This window comes from Triturus cristatus, chromosome 4_1, assembly GCF_964204655.1.
Source record: "Triturus cristatus chromosome 4_1, aTriCri1.1, whole genome shotgun sequence".
In the NCBI taxonomy this organism is placed as follows: domain Eukaryota; kingdom Metazoa; phylum Chordata; class Amphibia; order Caudata; family Salamandridae; genus Triturus; species Triturus cristatus.
In genome coordinates, this window is record NC_140585.1 from 669,708,892 (window position 1) to 669,722,821 (window position 13,930).

At 46.1% G+C, this 13,930-nt stretch overlaps 1 long non-coding RNA gene across 1 annotated transcript in view; it reads left to right on the top strand.

The window, feature by feature from the left end:
- The first annotated feature begins 7,171 nt into the window (after nucleotides 1-7,171).
- The window catches only part of LOC146855366 (uncharacterized), a 168,974-nt gene continuing 162,215 nt past the window's right edge, over nucleotides 7,172-13,930 (top strand). Inside the window, exon 1 of the long non-coding RNA XR_014980821.1 lies at nucleotides 7,172-7,598. This is a non-coding gene — a long non-coding RNA (uncharacterized LOC146855366). The remainder of the gene's footprint in view (nucleotides 7,599-13,930) is intronic.

Genomic DNA, 13,930 nt, shown 5'->3' on the forward strand with positions numbered 1-13,930 from the left:
TCTCGCCTAACTTTTTGCATTCCATCCTCCTGTTTTGCTGACTATATTTTTGCTGGCTTTAGGACTCTGTGCACTTTACCACTGCTACCAGCGCTAAAGTGCTTGTGTTCTCTCCTCTAAATATGGTAAAATTGGCTTAGACCTAATTGGCATATTTAATTTACTTGTAATTCCCTAGTGTCCAGGGCCTGTAAAGTAAATGCTACTAGTGGGCCTACAGCACAATTGTGCCACAAACTTGAATAGCCCTTAAAACATGTCTCCGACCTGCCATTTCAGTTTGTGTGTGCAGTTTTTAACTGCCATGTCGACCTGGCATAACAAACCTTTTGCCAGGCCTAAATCTTCCTTTTTAAATACAGATGTCACACCTTGGGTATGCGTTTTTTGGTTTTATGTGTCCTGGTAGTGAAAAACTTGTACATTTGTTTTTCACTACTTTAAGGTCTCCCTCTGCCATATAGTAACATTGGCATTGCCTTACTACACTTAATGAGTGATAATTTCCAAATGTTAGCAGGTAACCAGGTCATGTTTGGTGTCTTTGGAATAACCCTTTCTCATTGTGAGGTCAGATTTTTTATTACAGTTTTGAAAATACCACACTTGGAAAGGTGGCATTTTCCTACCTTAGCCATTTAGCGCCTACAGTCTGTCTTTAGGTCACATGACTGGGTAGAGCTGACAGGTGGGCTTTCTGTAGTCCTAAATAGCCACACACACACAGAGCTTGAGGGTGCCTGGATAGACCATAACTGACAGGATGGGAGAGCAGAGCTTAACGCAGCTCTATTACACTTGAATAGGCTGTGTCCTGCCTCCACACAAATGACTGCATACCCCCTGTAGTCAGTCTGGAGCCAGCGCAGGGAAAGCAGAAAAGCTGTGCATTCGAAAGGAAAACCTCACGAAGTTTCTCCCACTTCAGAGGAAGGCCCAGGTAGAACTATAAGACCTCAGACACCAACTCTTCATTACACTTCTGGACCTGTGGCTACTCTGCCAAGAAGAATTGCTGTGCTGCTGAAAGGACTGCCACTCCGCTGGACTGATGCTCTGAAGGCCTGCTGCCCTGCTGACCTGCTGACCTTCTGTGCTGACCTACTGCCCTCTTGCCTGGGTGAGGACTGGACCTGCATCTGTTGAACCCAGGATCCCAGGGTGACTCCAAGGGCTAGTTGGGTGGACTGCTGACTAGAGCCTTAGGGACAGAAGCCATTCATTGTTCAGGTCCAGCAAGTAGCAACATTACATGGTATTGGAGATGTCAGTTGCTTTTTCATTAATACATCAGGCCGTCACAATGCATGGGGCTTGGGGAATAATGACCCCTCTGTCACCACTTCTGACAGGCTGGATAAGAGGTAGCAGATATAAACAACATAACGAAAGAAGACAAGAAGCTGCAAAGAAGGCACCGAGAGCAAGGAGATATTGCAGGAGCAAAAGAGATAAGAAGTAAAAGAGGAACTCAAGTTAGAGGCCAAGAGCAGTTATACGGGAGAAAAATCCTCCAAACGGTGCATTGAAGGTAGGGTGTAAAGGCAGGTTGCAGAGGGAGCACTAGGGATAGGAGCATTGGAATTTCAGACTGATGGCATAAGCACAAGAACAAACATTGGAGGGAAGCATGATATCCTAACAGGTTCAAACTGGCCTATGGGGCAGTCAGGCAGGGCCTAAATGGCTTGTTAGACAGATCAGTGTGTGGGTTGTTTTTTAGCAGATTGTGAGCCTGCTTTATGGTCTGGTGGGCTGGTTTTTACTGATGATTTCTCTGATATTATCACAAACGCTGGCTGCAGCAAACACAAATGCAGGCATTATCCCACACCTTGTAAAATAGCCATACATCTTGTTTTTACAAGTTCAAAAGTGGCCTGATTTGCAAATATGGCAGGTTTTATCAATCTATCTTGTTCCCTAACAGGGGGCAATTTTATTTTGGTGCTATAGTGAAGTAATCACGCTGAGGCAGGTAGGTGAAGAGACTTCATGTTTATTGACCGTTTGCCTCCACAGCTCCCAGGAACTAACAGTTCCCTGACATTCAAATAAGAACATTCCATTGTCATGACAATGACATCACCAATGCCACTAAAGAGATGGAGGAGAATACTACAACATCTCCTCTCTTCCCAATACCAACATAACTGAGTTCAAAAGAAAGTAATAATTGACGAGGATGGAGACAAAGAAGAACAAAACAAGTAGAAAAAAACTTAGAAGGAAAAAACTAAAATAGAACACAACTCCATGCGATTAATTTACAAATCCACTAATCCTACCACTCCTGCGTGGCGGAACATATTTCATAGACAACTCCGCAAACCCAGAATTCACTTTCTGAGTCGGTTTGAACTGGGTGGCAAAGTATCCGCCACATCTCCAGACTCAAGGTCTTGTTGCAAAACAACCCTCTTTGGAATCTTGCAAATCCTTGATTGGTTCCACCAATTCTTTCCATTAACCCGAACAGCAAAACGTGAAACAGCATCAACACTAACAGGAGGACCAAACTTTGACATGCCTTAGGGACATTAAGAGGAGACTTAATTCTCACCCAATCGCCCACGGAAAAACTAGACTCAAGACTCTTACAACTGGAGAGAACAGATTGATCAAGTGATCCAGCCTCATCATGAGATTCCCCACACTTGGTCATGGAACCCCATTTCTTCATCCAAGCAGGACACATGTGAAAAGAAGCTTCTTTCCGCTGAGAAGTTTAAAGGGACTGGAACCTGTGATGGAGCTGGAGCTGGGAGTTGTGCGATGTGCCCAGAGCATACTTTGAACAGCTTCTTTGATATCAGTCCTAGATGAGACAGCCCACTGAACACATTCAACTAAAATACGATTGGTACACTCAATAAAACCATTGGCCTGTGGGTGATAGAGTGCCACATGCTTGTGAGCAATACCAGACTGGCTCAAAAAATCAACCATTTCTTTTGAGGTAAATTGTACTCCATTGTCAGAGACAATTTCTTTAGGGAAACCCTCTCTTGCAAACAGACTTTGAAGAAACTTGATGACCTCGTTGTGAATTGGGATGAGTCATGAATTGCACCTCCCACCATTTACTGAAATAATCAGCCACAACTAAAGTGAATTTATACTTCTTGGGTAGAATGTTGAAAGGCCCCACAAAATCAATGGCTAGCTTCAGCCAAGGACCATTGGGAACAATGACCTCTTGAACAGGAGGAGAGACAATTTTTATAACATTGTCGCTTGCACAACATGTCGCACAACCCTCAACAACATCAGTAATTTGCCGGTCCATAGAAGACCATCAATAGACAGCTCCGATCCTTTTTTCTGTTGGTTTGACCAAGGTGGCCCTCATGTCCATAATCAATAATGCAACTTCTCAAAGACTCAGGAGGAACAAATGTTTCCCCCCGCATTACCATTTCTCCACCCTCCAAAGTGAGTTCATCTGCAATTTCTGCAAAAGGTTGAAGATGACTATCTAGGTGTTTTTCCTTGGGCCACCCAGGGACAATGAACTTTAGCCCTCTTGAGTACAGAATCTGACTCCAACCCATGAAACTACTCCTGTTCTGAAAAACAACTCAAACATCAACCGCAGCAATAAGACAATCATCATCCGCTTCTTCATCAAGTTCTTGTTTAGGCAGAGGTAGAGGAAACTTTGAGAGAAAATCAGCCCTGATATTTTTCCCCCAGCTATATGCGCAACCTCAAAATTATATTGTTACAGCTTTGAACTTAATCTGGCAATCCTAGGGGTATGATCTTTTACAATTTACCCTTCAGAATAGGAATGAGTGGTTTATGGTCAGTCAGAAGACGAAAAGTCTTACCACATAGGAAACATTTGAATCTCTCCCCCGCCCAACACGCAAACAGCTCACGCTCGATACCTGAATAGTTCTTTTCACTTGGGCGTAAAGCCCGTGAGGCAAATCCTACAGTGAATTATTTTCCTTGTTTAACTTGAGAGATCATGCCACCTAAACCATATAAACTGGTGTCAACAGACACAGTACACTGATAATGAGGATTGAATGTTGTAAGAATCTTGCAAGACCCCAATTCTTTCTTGATCTGAGAAAACTCATCCTGACAGACATCATCCCAAACAAACATGACCTTCTTCTTCAGTAACTCTCTCATGTGTACGGTCTTGGCCGCAAAATTGGGAATACATATAGTATAGAATTCACACATTCCCAAAAATGAAGACACCAACTCCTTTGAAGAGGGACAAAGAGCATTCATAACGGCTTCAATAAGAACTTCTCTAGGAACAATACCTTTTCCAGAGATACGATGGCCCGAGTACTCAATGGATTCTACTCCGAAAACACATTTGAGTTTATTAGCCACAATGCCTTTAGCCTGCAACTTCTCTAAAACCAAAGTAAGCTTTTTGTCATGAGATTCTTTGCAATTGCCAGCAACTAAAATGTAATCTTGGAACACTACTGTGTCAGTGACTCCTTCCAAAACTTTTTCCATGATAAGTTGAAAAACTGATGCCGCCGAGGCTAGCCCGAAGGGCATCCTCTTAAACTGAAATGTCCCTATGGGAGACACAAAAGCAGTCAAGTTTTTAGTAGAAGGATCTAATTCAACTTGATAATACACTGATGCAAGATCAATTTTTTGACAAATATCTTGCACCAGAAAATGTGGTCAGTATATCATTAATATGGGGCAGGGGATATGAGTCTACCCAAATCTCCTTGTTCAAACTACGCAAATCTATGCAAACTCTGAAACTCCCATTTTTTTCCGTGCAACTACTAAAGGGGACAACCAAAGGGAGGATTCAATGGGTTCAATGACTCCCAACTCACACATTCTCCTAAGTTCAGCCGAGAGGCCATCCCTGACACTGAACGGCACCTTGCATAATTTGTGCCTAATTGGAATAGCACCTTCTTTGACTTTTATCAAATGCTTAAAACCTTTAATGTATCCCAAACTGTCTCCAAAAACCTTAGGAAATCTGTTGGATCAAGAGAATGGAGTTTCACCTTGAGGATGTTCATCCACAACCGAAACCTGCTCCAAAGTGCCAGGTCTAAGTGTCATGCCAAACAAACCCTGATGGTACCATCCAAGAATGTTGAGGCCTTTCTATGTCACATACACCTTCCCTCGAATGTGTCTGTCTTTAAAGACAAGAGACATCTAAAAAAATCCTGATAACTCAATTGTCCTGCCTTCGTAAGAAACAGGACTTCGGTCTGGAGGATTGAGATATCTGTCTCCCCAGGACTTCTGAAATAGCTCTTCAGTGATCATTGTCATGCGCGCACCTGAATTAACAAACAAATCTAGAGGCTTACCATCCACCACAACCTCAACGACAGGATCCACACAATCTTCAGAATCATCCTTGATGACTACTACTAAATCAGTTAAAGAACTAACAACTCCACACACCGGATTGAACTTATCTTCTTCAGCATACACAACACTCACACTCCCCCGAAAACCAGACATCCTTGCAAAATGACCTTGTTTGCCACACTTGCGGTACAATGCATTCTTGGCTGGACAAATCTTAGAATTTGGAAAATGAGACGGAAAACCACATTTTGTACAAACATTTTTTGAAAACTCACCTCTCTTCTCATTTTTGTTTGGGATGTACCTAACCCCTTTTTGTTCGGATTGAGGTTTGTCTTTATCCATATTCGCTTTGTCAATGTTATCCTTACTATCCTTGATAACACCTACAGCATTCTTTTCAGAATTGTAATTCTCGCGATGCATTTTGAGAGAGCTCAATACTCTTAACTATGGCTATCGTTTCTTGTAGCAAAGGATTCTTTAGTGTAAGTAACTTTTCTTGAACTTTCTTATCACTACAGTGAACAACAATCTGATCACGAATGAGTTGAGATGTGAAATGCTCAAACTCACACTCAGACGCAAGTATGCGAGGAGCTGCTACATAAGACACAATGCTCTCATCATTGTCTTGTTCCCTTGTAAAAAATGTATGTCTAGCTACGACAAGACTGATTTCTACATCAAATTGCTTCTGCAACATACTAACTGCTTGCTGAAATTCATCTAATTCCTCTTCTCCTTGAACTACCTCCAGAGGAGGAAGTTGCTTCAACACAGCTTGTCCTTCAAACCCCAGATTATGCCCTAAATGAATCGTTTTCTCTGTGCACTAACTCTGTTACCCCCCATTGCGCCTAGATATATTTTTCAAACGCTCTGTACCAAACCTTCCACTTAACTGGTGGATCACCTGGAAGCAGTAAAAAGGGGGGGAGGTTGTACATTTTGCATGTAGAAAAACCTATAGAGAACTAAATAGTCAATTAAACACAAAGCAAAAAGTCCACCTGCAAGAGAAAAGTTAAATGTAGCAAACACACTTTTTCCCAAGAAGACTGTGAGGCAATGCTTGAAGTCCACCTGCAAAAGAATAATTAGTTGTGACTAATGCACAATTTTCCCAAGAAAGATAAAATATTATAAAGACAAACTGCAGAGCGTACAACAAAAACAACAAAAACTGCAAAGTGTCCACTTACAGACTGTAAGTCCACCTGTGAAGCAAAAGTTATTTGTACCAACAGAAATTTTTCTTTTAAAAAAAATAAAACAATCTGCAAAGCGTCCACAAAAAAAAACAGTTTCTCTAATGGTGAAGCCACTCACGCTACTTGTATTCCTTTAAAAAGAGGCTCAAATGAAGTGACCCTTAAAAAACACCTTCGCGCTTACTTTCAGTACGCAAAAACGAATGTTTGCCTCTTTACTAATGTTTGACTCTTGAATGACGCCTTTGTGCTTACTTTTAGTAGAGAAACAAATGCTTGCCACTTTAATAGTGCTTGCCAATTTACTAATAAAAAAACACTTCACCGTTTCCTGAAGTGCCGCCTTATTGCTTCTTGAATAAACGTTTCTCCGCTTTCCGCTTGACATCCTTCTGCATTCAGCACTGCTACGAGAAACGCATGTGTGGCTTTGGAACGCAACGTTAACAAAGCAGATACTGACATACGTGAACGTGTAACGCACGGTGATGGACTCCTGGGCGAGGCGATGAAACTGACAAAGGCACGCAGCTTCAATGACGTAGGCTTGTCTTCGCTGAATCTGTATGCACGTTCTACCACGTCATCAGAAAGTGGCAGACGTGAGAGTGAAATGATCTCTGTGCTTCCCAACACTAACGGCACAGACAGGAGCCACAGAAACACAGATGTTGCCACACTCACGATTGTCCGGAGCCACAGAAACACAGATTTGCCACACTCCGATCGCCTGTCAGAAGGTCAAAAATCACACCAGGGGTGACCAGAAATTGAGCTGTAACTCACGGTTTAGTCAAGTTTTCTGACAGCTGGTAGAGTCAAAGAGTCTATGCCCCTAACTACCATCAGAAACACCGAGATCCGATATCCCATCGGTGTACAACACACATGGGCAACACAGGAATGAAGGGGAATGGCAACTCGCAGAAAAAGAAGCAGCAGGAATTCCGGCTTGGCAGAGCTAGAAAATGGTAGCTGGAGCAGCACACATGGGTGGAGGCACTCAACGGTCAGCCAACTCGTCGCCAAATTGAAGTAATCATGCTGAGGAAGGTAGGTGAAGAGACTTCATGTTTATTGACCGTTTGCCTCCACAGCTCCCAGGAACTAACAGGTCCCTGACATTCAAATAAGAACATTCCATTGTCATGACAATGACATCACCAATGCCACTAAAGAGATGGAGGAGAATACTACACATAGCCTATTTTATTTCCCAGCCCGACGTTGCCTCACTTCATGTACATACATACATGCACACACACAAACATACACATAGGCACACAAGCCCATGTGCATGGACACATACGCACATGTGCACAAACAAACCCATGGCGTGAGAGTCCCAAGCTTGAAAAATAGTCACTTCCCCCACATAATCTGAAAGTGCTTTGATTATTCTGATATGGCCTGAAGTTGATTCGTTGTTGTGTTTTTTTTTTTTTTTTTTCCCTCTCTCTCAACATTGTGGTTTATTTTAGTTGTATACATACCTATATATTATGGAAAAAGTTTTTCAATTGTTTTATATGGAATATGAATTTGACGTACATGAAGAGTTACTTCTTTTGATTGTATTTGTTTTTATCCCTGCTCTACTCAATTAAAAAAAAAAATAATAATAATAATAATCTGAAAGTGCTTCTGGGAGCCATTACATAGCAGTTTAAGAGCCTGTATCCCTTTCTAAAAGGCAGGAATGCCTTCATGCAGCACAACATTTCTGCGTAAGAATTTGCTGAAAGTATTGGTCCCTTACCTAATGACACCATCGTCTCAACGTAAAATAGCTGAGTGATTTAAAAATTGCCCGGCGCTAGCCTAAGCTCTTCCTACATTAACAGAACATTACCACTTACCTGCGCCGCCATCAGCGCAGTGACTCATGGCCCTTCGGCGGCTCTCTGAGAGTTGTCTCCGTGGCCCCTGCTGTTCCTACAGTTTCTGACAGCATTAGCAGCTGAATGCGCCATTAGGAGGCCTTCGAAATCCAGAAAAGAAATATGAGGGGATTTACATCACCCGAACTAGTGAAAAATGGAACACCAGGAAATGCCATTTACATAAAACTAGCCAGCTGAGAAGAATAGAAATTAATGTTACTATCAAGAAAAAAAGCTGCCCGTGCCTCAGCCTCACCTGAAAGGGATAATAACCTGTAGCTGAAGATGAGAGGAGCGGGCCGCGACGCCCATCTCAGGACACCCCTTCCCTCATCAGAAGCAACAAATGAAATGTATGAAAAAATGAGAGGGAGGAAGGTCTAAACCAGGTATATTGTAGAAGTAATTAAATACGGGTCGCATCGTCAATCCACGTGCTGGATACGTGCGGACACCGGTGAAATAGCACATGCTCATAACAGAGGCGTAACACATGCTCATAATACAGCACGAAGAATGGACAAGGAGGCGTGAACATACAGCCAAGGAAGCAACGAGCGCAGCTTTTAGGCTTAACACAAACAGCGCCCTCGAGCTCAGGTAGACTGGGCGTCAAGCCACAAAGCAGCACGTATATTTATAATATGTCTTGTGATGGACTCCTGGCCTACTTTGCTCAGTTCAGTGGAGTCTGCACTGGATTTTCATTAATGTTTTTATCAGTGAATCGTGTGTGTTAGACTGAGGTTAATCCCTTTGAACTCTCAGCGCTGGCGGACCATGTCCAGAAGAGCCCTCTGCAGCGACAAGATGAATCGCAGCAGATATTGTTCAAAATAAAGTGTCAGCGTCTGCAGCACACCCGAAAGGAGAGCGCCCTGTTCACGGCAGTTATCTGAGCGCTGCAGCTGCACTGGAGCTAGGACAATTTTACAGAGCGAGGAGTTGACATATTTTGAGTAAAAATACATTTGGTGGTTCGTTGTTTACCGCTGTTTGTCTGTCCCAAACATTTATGCAAACTCATATTACTCGAGAATGAGAATGCTAGATCCGTCGCATTGCTGTAAAAGATGTAGTAGAACCAATAAACACGGGGGCAGATTTACAAGCCCCTTGCTAAATATTTACGCCGCCATTGCGTCACTTCTGTGACGCAGCGGCGGCGTAAACCATGCGCCATGTTGCACCTTATTTACAACGTGACGCATCTAGGGAGATGCGTCACGTTCTAAAGCCCTGCGCCACATGAAACCTGCGTCAGGTTTAATGTATGCAGGGTGGGCGTACCGTCGAAAAAAGCCTCGGAAAAGTGACGCAGTGAAATCTACAAGATTTCACTGAGTCACTTTTCCGACGCTGCGTCAAAACCCTGCGCCTGCTTGAAGCAGGCGTAAGGCATGACGCAGCATGTTAGGTATGGGCAGCCCCTGAGCATTGCTGGAGTTGCGCCGCGCTTGCGACACGATTCCAGCAATGCGCCGCCCTTATGCCATCAGATGCATCACGCATCTGTTTATCCATGCGCCATGATGCGCTGCATTGTAAATGCGGCGCATCAGTGGTGGCGCAAGGGTAAACTTGCTTGACGCATCTTTCCTGGTGCATCCCTGCTGATTTGCAGGGATGCGCCAGGAAACATAAATCTGCCCCACTATGTTTAACCTTATCCAGCCTCTACAGAGGCCAGTCAGGCAGCATGACCGGACTGCGGACGCAAACGCGTCCGTGGCAAACATGTTAAAACCTCTCTTTATCTCTCCATCTCTGTCCATCAATTCTGGGAAACAGAAGGGACACTGCTGGTCTTAGCCATGAGTCTTCCGACTCCGCAAGATAAACCACACTTGCCTTACCCACGCATATGCCATAACAACGCATATGCGTGGTTAATGTTCTGTCCTAAGCCCCTGATCAATAGCAGGGAGCGGTGTTGGGTCGGTAGCGCTATCTGTATCTAGCGCGCGGCGCTTAAATAATAGACTGACTCTGTGTTATAGTTGGGCGCGAACTGCCCGAGTTCGTCCGCCCCTTTATTTATATCCGCGCGCTCACGCACGTCGACGTGAGCGCAAGTTACGCAAGTACGATCGCGCTCTAGCCGGAAGCTAGAGCGCTAACTGTAACATCCCTCTATAACTCGGTCCTTGACAACAGTTCAAACATTATTCAGTGGCGTCACTTACTTGGCACGCAAAGTCTCTCAACCGGCTGCTGGGCCTGGGGTTTTCTCTCAGCACATACCTCGAGTTCCCCGAGGGGCCGGGGTTTGGGTTGTTGGCGATGCCCTCTGCCCTGGATCACCGCCAGGGCTCTCGGTATCATTCGGGTCTGACCCGGGGGCGCACTGGGAGATGGGGCTGGGTATGCTGGCTGGGAGAGCCCCGGGGTCGTGTTCTTCTTCGACCTCGGTGGTTTTATTGTCATCAGCGGGGCTCCTCACCACTTTGAACCACGATATGTTCCGGGTGACCAGTTCTCCTCCTCGTCGTGCAGTCACCATGGTTCCTTGCCGGTCGACCACTCTCCAGTGGCCCTTTTCATACCTTGTTTTGAATTTTAACCTGGGCCGTCGTTCTCTTAGGATTACTACATCTCCGGCTTGGATCTCTCTGGGCGCGGCTCTCCGCGCCTTACTGACTTTGTCATTTCGCTCTTGGCGCCTCTGGAATGCCCTCTCCTCGTCGAAGGGCAGGGCCGTCCAGCCTGGAGCGACTGGTAGCCCGTCTCTACGAGCTCCGTTGAACATCAAGGCCCATGGTGCTTGGCGGGTTGAGCAGTGGGGGGTGCTGCGATATTCGCCCAGAAATCGCTGCAATTCTCGCTCAGGGTCTAGTTGTTCGGACACAACGATGCGCAGTGTTTTATTGATGGTACGCATGAGCCGTTCTACTTCTCCATTGGCTTGTGGCCACTGAGGGGTGATTCGCCAATGGCGGATGCCGTGTGATCTTAAAAACTCTTTGAATTCGTGCCCTTGGAACGGGGGTCCATTGTCACTTCTCAGTTCCTCTGGGCACCCGAACATTCCAAACACTTTTTCCAGGGCTGGGCCTACGTGCGTGAAGGCGGTGGATGGCAACTCTTTGGCTATCGGGTACTTCGAGTAGCTGTCGATGATCACTAGTGTGACTCGCCCGTCGGGCAGGCTCCCGAAGTCCACACTGATCTTCTCCCACGGGCATCGGCCATGTTCCTCGGTTATGATGGGGGCTGGCGGCTGGGCTCCACTGGTTATCTGACACGGCTGGCAGCTGCGGACTGCGTCGTCTACGAACTCATCCATGCTCGGAAACCAGACTTTCTCCCTCTTTCGAGCTTTCATCTTTTCCATCCCTTGATGTCCTTTGTGTGCTAGCTGCGTTGCTCTTGTCCTGAGGGCGGCCGGAATGACAATTCTGGAGCCTCGTAGGATGAGTCCTCCTCTGGTCACACTCAGCTCATGTCGTATCCTCCACATGTGTTGGAGGTCATTTCTCTCTTCGCTGGTCCATGAGTTAGCTGTTTGTAGGAATTGCTGCCAGGTTCCTTCTAGGATTGTGTTTTTGACCTTGACCATTACTGGGTCTTGTTCGGCTGTTTCCAAGATCTCCTCTAGTGTCAATGCCTGGGGACACGTCAGGGCAGCCACCATGTCCAAGTGACCTTCTGCCTCTTCTTCTTCATCTATTGGCGTAGGCTTGCTACCGGTCTCGGGGTGCCGGGACAAAAAGTCTGCCGGGTTTCTTGATCCTGGTCTGTATATCACGCTTAGGTGGTATTGTTGGAGATTGATGGCCCATCGTTCTATCCGTGGAGGCGGGTGGGGTGGGGTGCCGTTCCTCGGAAGAGTGGTACCTGCGGTTGATGGTCTGTCACTACGGTGAACGGGTGCCCGCACACATACAGATGGAAGTGACGGCAGCTCCATCGGATTGCTAGGGCTTCACGCTCGATTTGTGAGTAGCGTTTCTCCGTGTCTGTTAGGGCCTTGCTGGCGTATGCTAGAGCTGCCCACTGCCCTGGTCCTTGCTCTTGCGTCAGGACCGCTCCTAGCCCTACGGGGCTGGCGTCCACTAAGATCTCGGTTTTCTTGCTCGGGTCAAAGTAGACTAGTGTGGTCTGGTCTAAGAGAGCCTCCTTGATGGTTTGGAATGCTGTCTGTTCTGCGACTGTCCATTGCCACATCACATCTGTCTTGGTGAGGTGCCTGAGGGGTTCGGCAAGGGTGGCCAGATTCTGAATAAATCGTCCACAGTAAGTGGCCATACCCAGAAATCTGCAGACCTCCGCCACTGACGTTGGGGCTGCGGCCGCTTTGATGGCGTGTGACTTCCGGGGGTCCACTTGGATGCCTTTCTTGGTGAAGACATAGCCGAAGAATTCAATTGTTTGCTGAAACAGCTGGCACTTCTCTCGATGTAGGGTGACGCCATTTTCCTGCAGACGTAACAGTGTGGCCCGGACGTGTTTGTAATGTTCATCGACCGTCTTGGAGTATATCAGTATATCGTCGCTCACATTTAAGACACCAGGCAGGCCGAGCAGGATGTCTTTGATGGCATTTTGGAAAATCTCTGCTGCCGATGAGATTCATAAATTTAGCCGTTTGTATCGTCTCAGTCCCAGATGCGTGCTCAACGTGGTGATGTACCGGCTCTCTTTCGCTAGGGTGAGCTGGTGGTATCCGGCGTTTAGGTCCAATTTTGAGAACCATCGGGCTCCGTTTAAATCAGCCACGATATCGTCCATGGTGGGTGTGAAATGCCTTTTCCGTTTGATGGCTTTGTTTGGTAGGCGCATATCAATACACAGCCGGATCTTCCCGGGCTGGTGGGGTTTCTCGGCGATCACCATTGGCGATACCCATGGTGTGGGCCCTGTAACCTTCTCAATTACTCCCTGTTCCTCTAGCCTCTGGAGTTCTTCCTCTACTAGCGGGCGTAGGTGGAACGGTATACGCCTGTGTCAGAGGGCTGTTGGTGTTACTGAGGGGTCAATGTGGAGGCGTATTGGCGGCCTTTTGATCTTCCCCATCCCTGAGAATAGGTTTTTGAACGTCTCCAGCAGGTCTTCGATTTGTTTGTCCTGGACTTTCCTGAGGAACGCAATTAGTCCTAGATCCTCAGCAACGTGTTTGTTGAGTAGCGTGTCTACTTCTTGGTCAATGACGTGGATGTCAATGACAATTTCCGACTTTTCTGAACTCACTGCTACTGTCATCTTGCCTTTCAGTGGTAGCGGCGTGTCGCTCCCATAAGCGTAGATCTTGGCCTTGGATTGTCGGAGTTCAGGTTTTGGTCTGAGACGTTTGTATTGCTGTACGCCCATCACCGTTACGGACGCGCCTGTGTCAATCACTGCGTTTACTGCTGACCCAGCTATGAGTATGTCACATCGTGGCTGCGGTCGCCTGGTACTCTTTACAGCTTTGGTGAACGATATTAGGTATGTTTCCCCATCATCGTCAGAATCTGTATCTGAGTCTCGGTAATCTCTGGTCCCCTCGCTTCTTGACTTTGG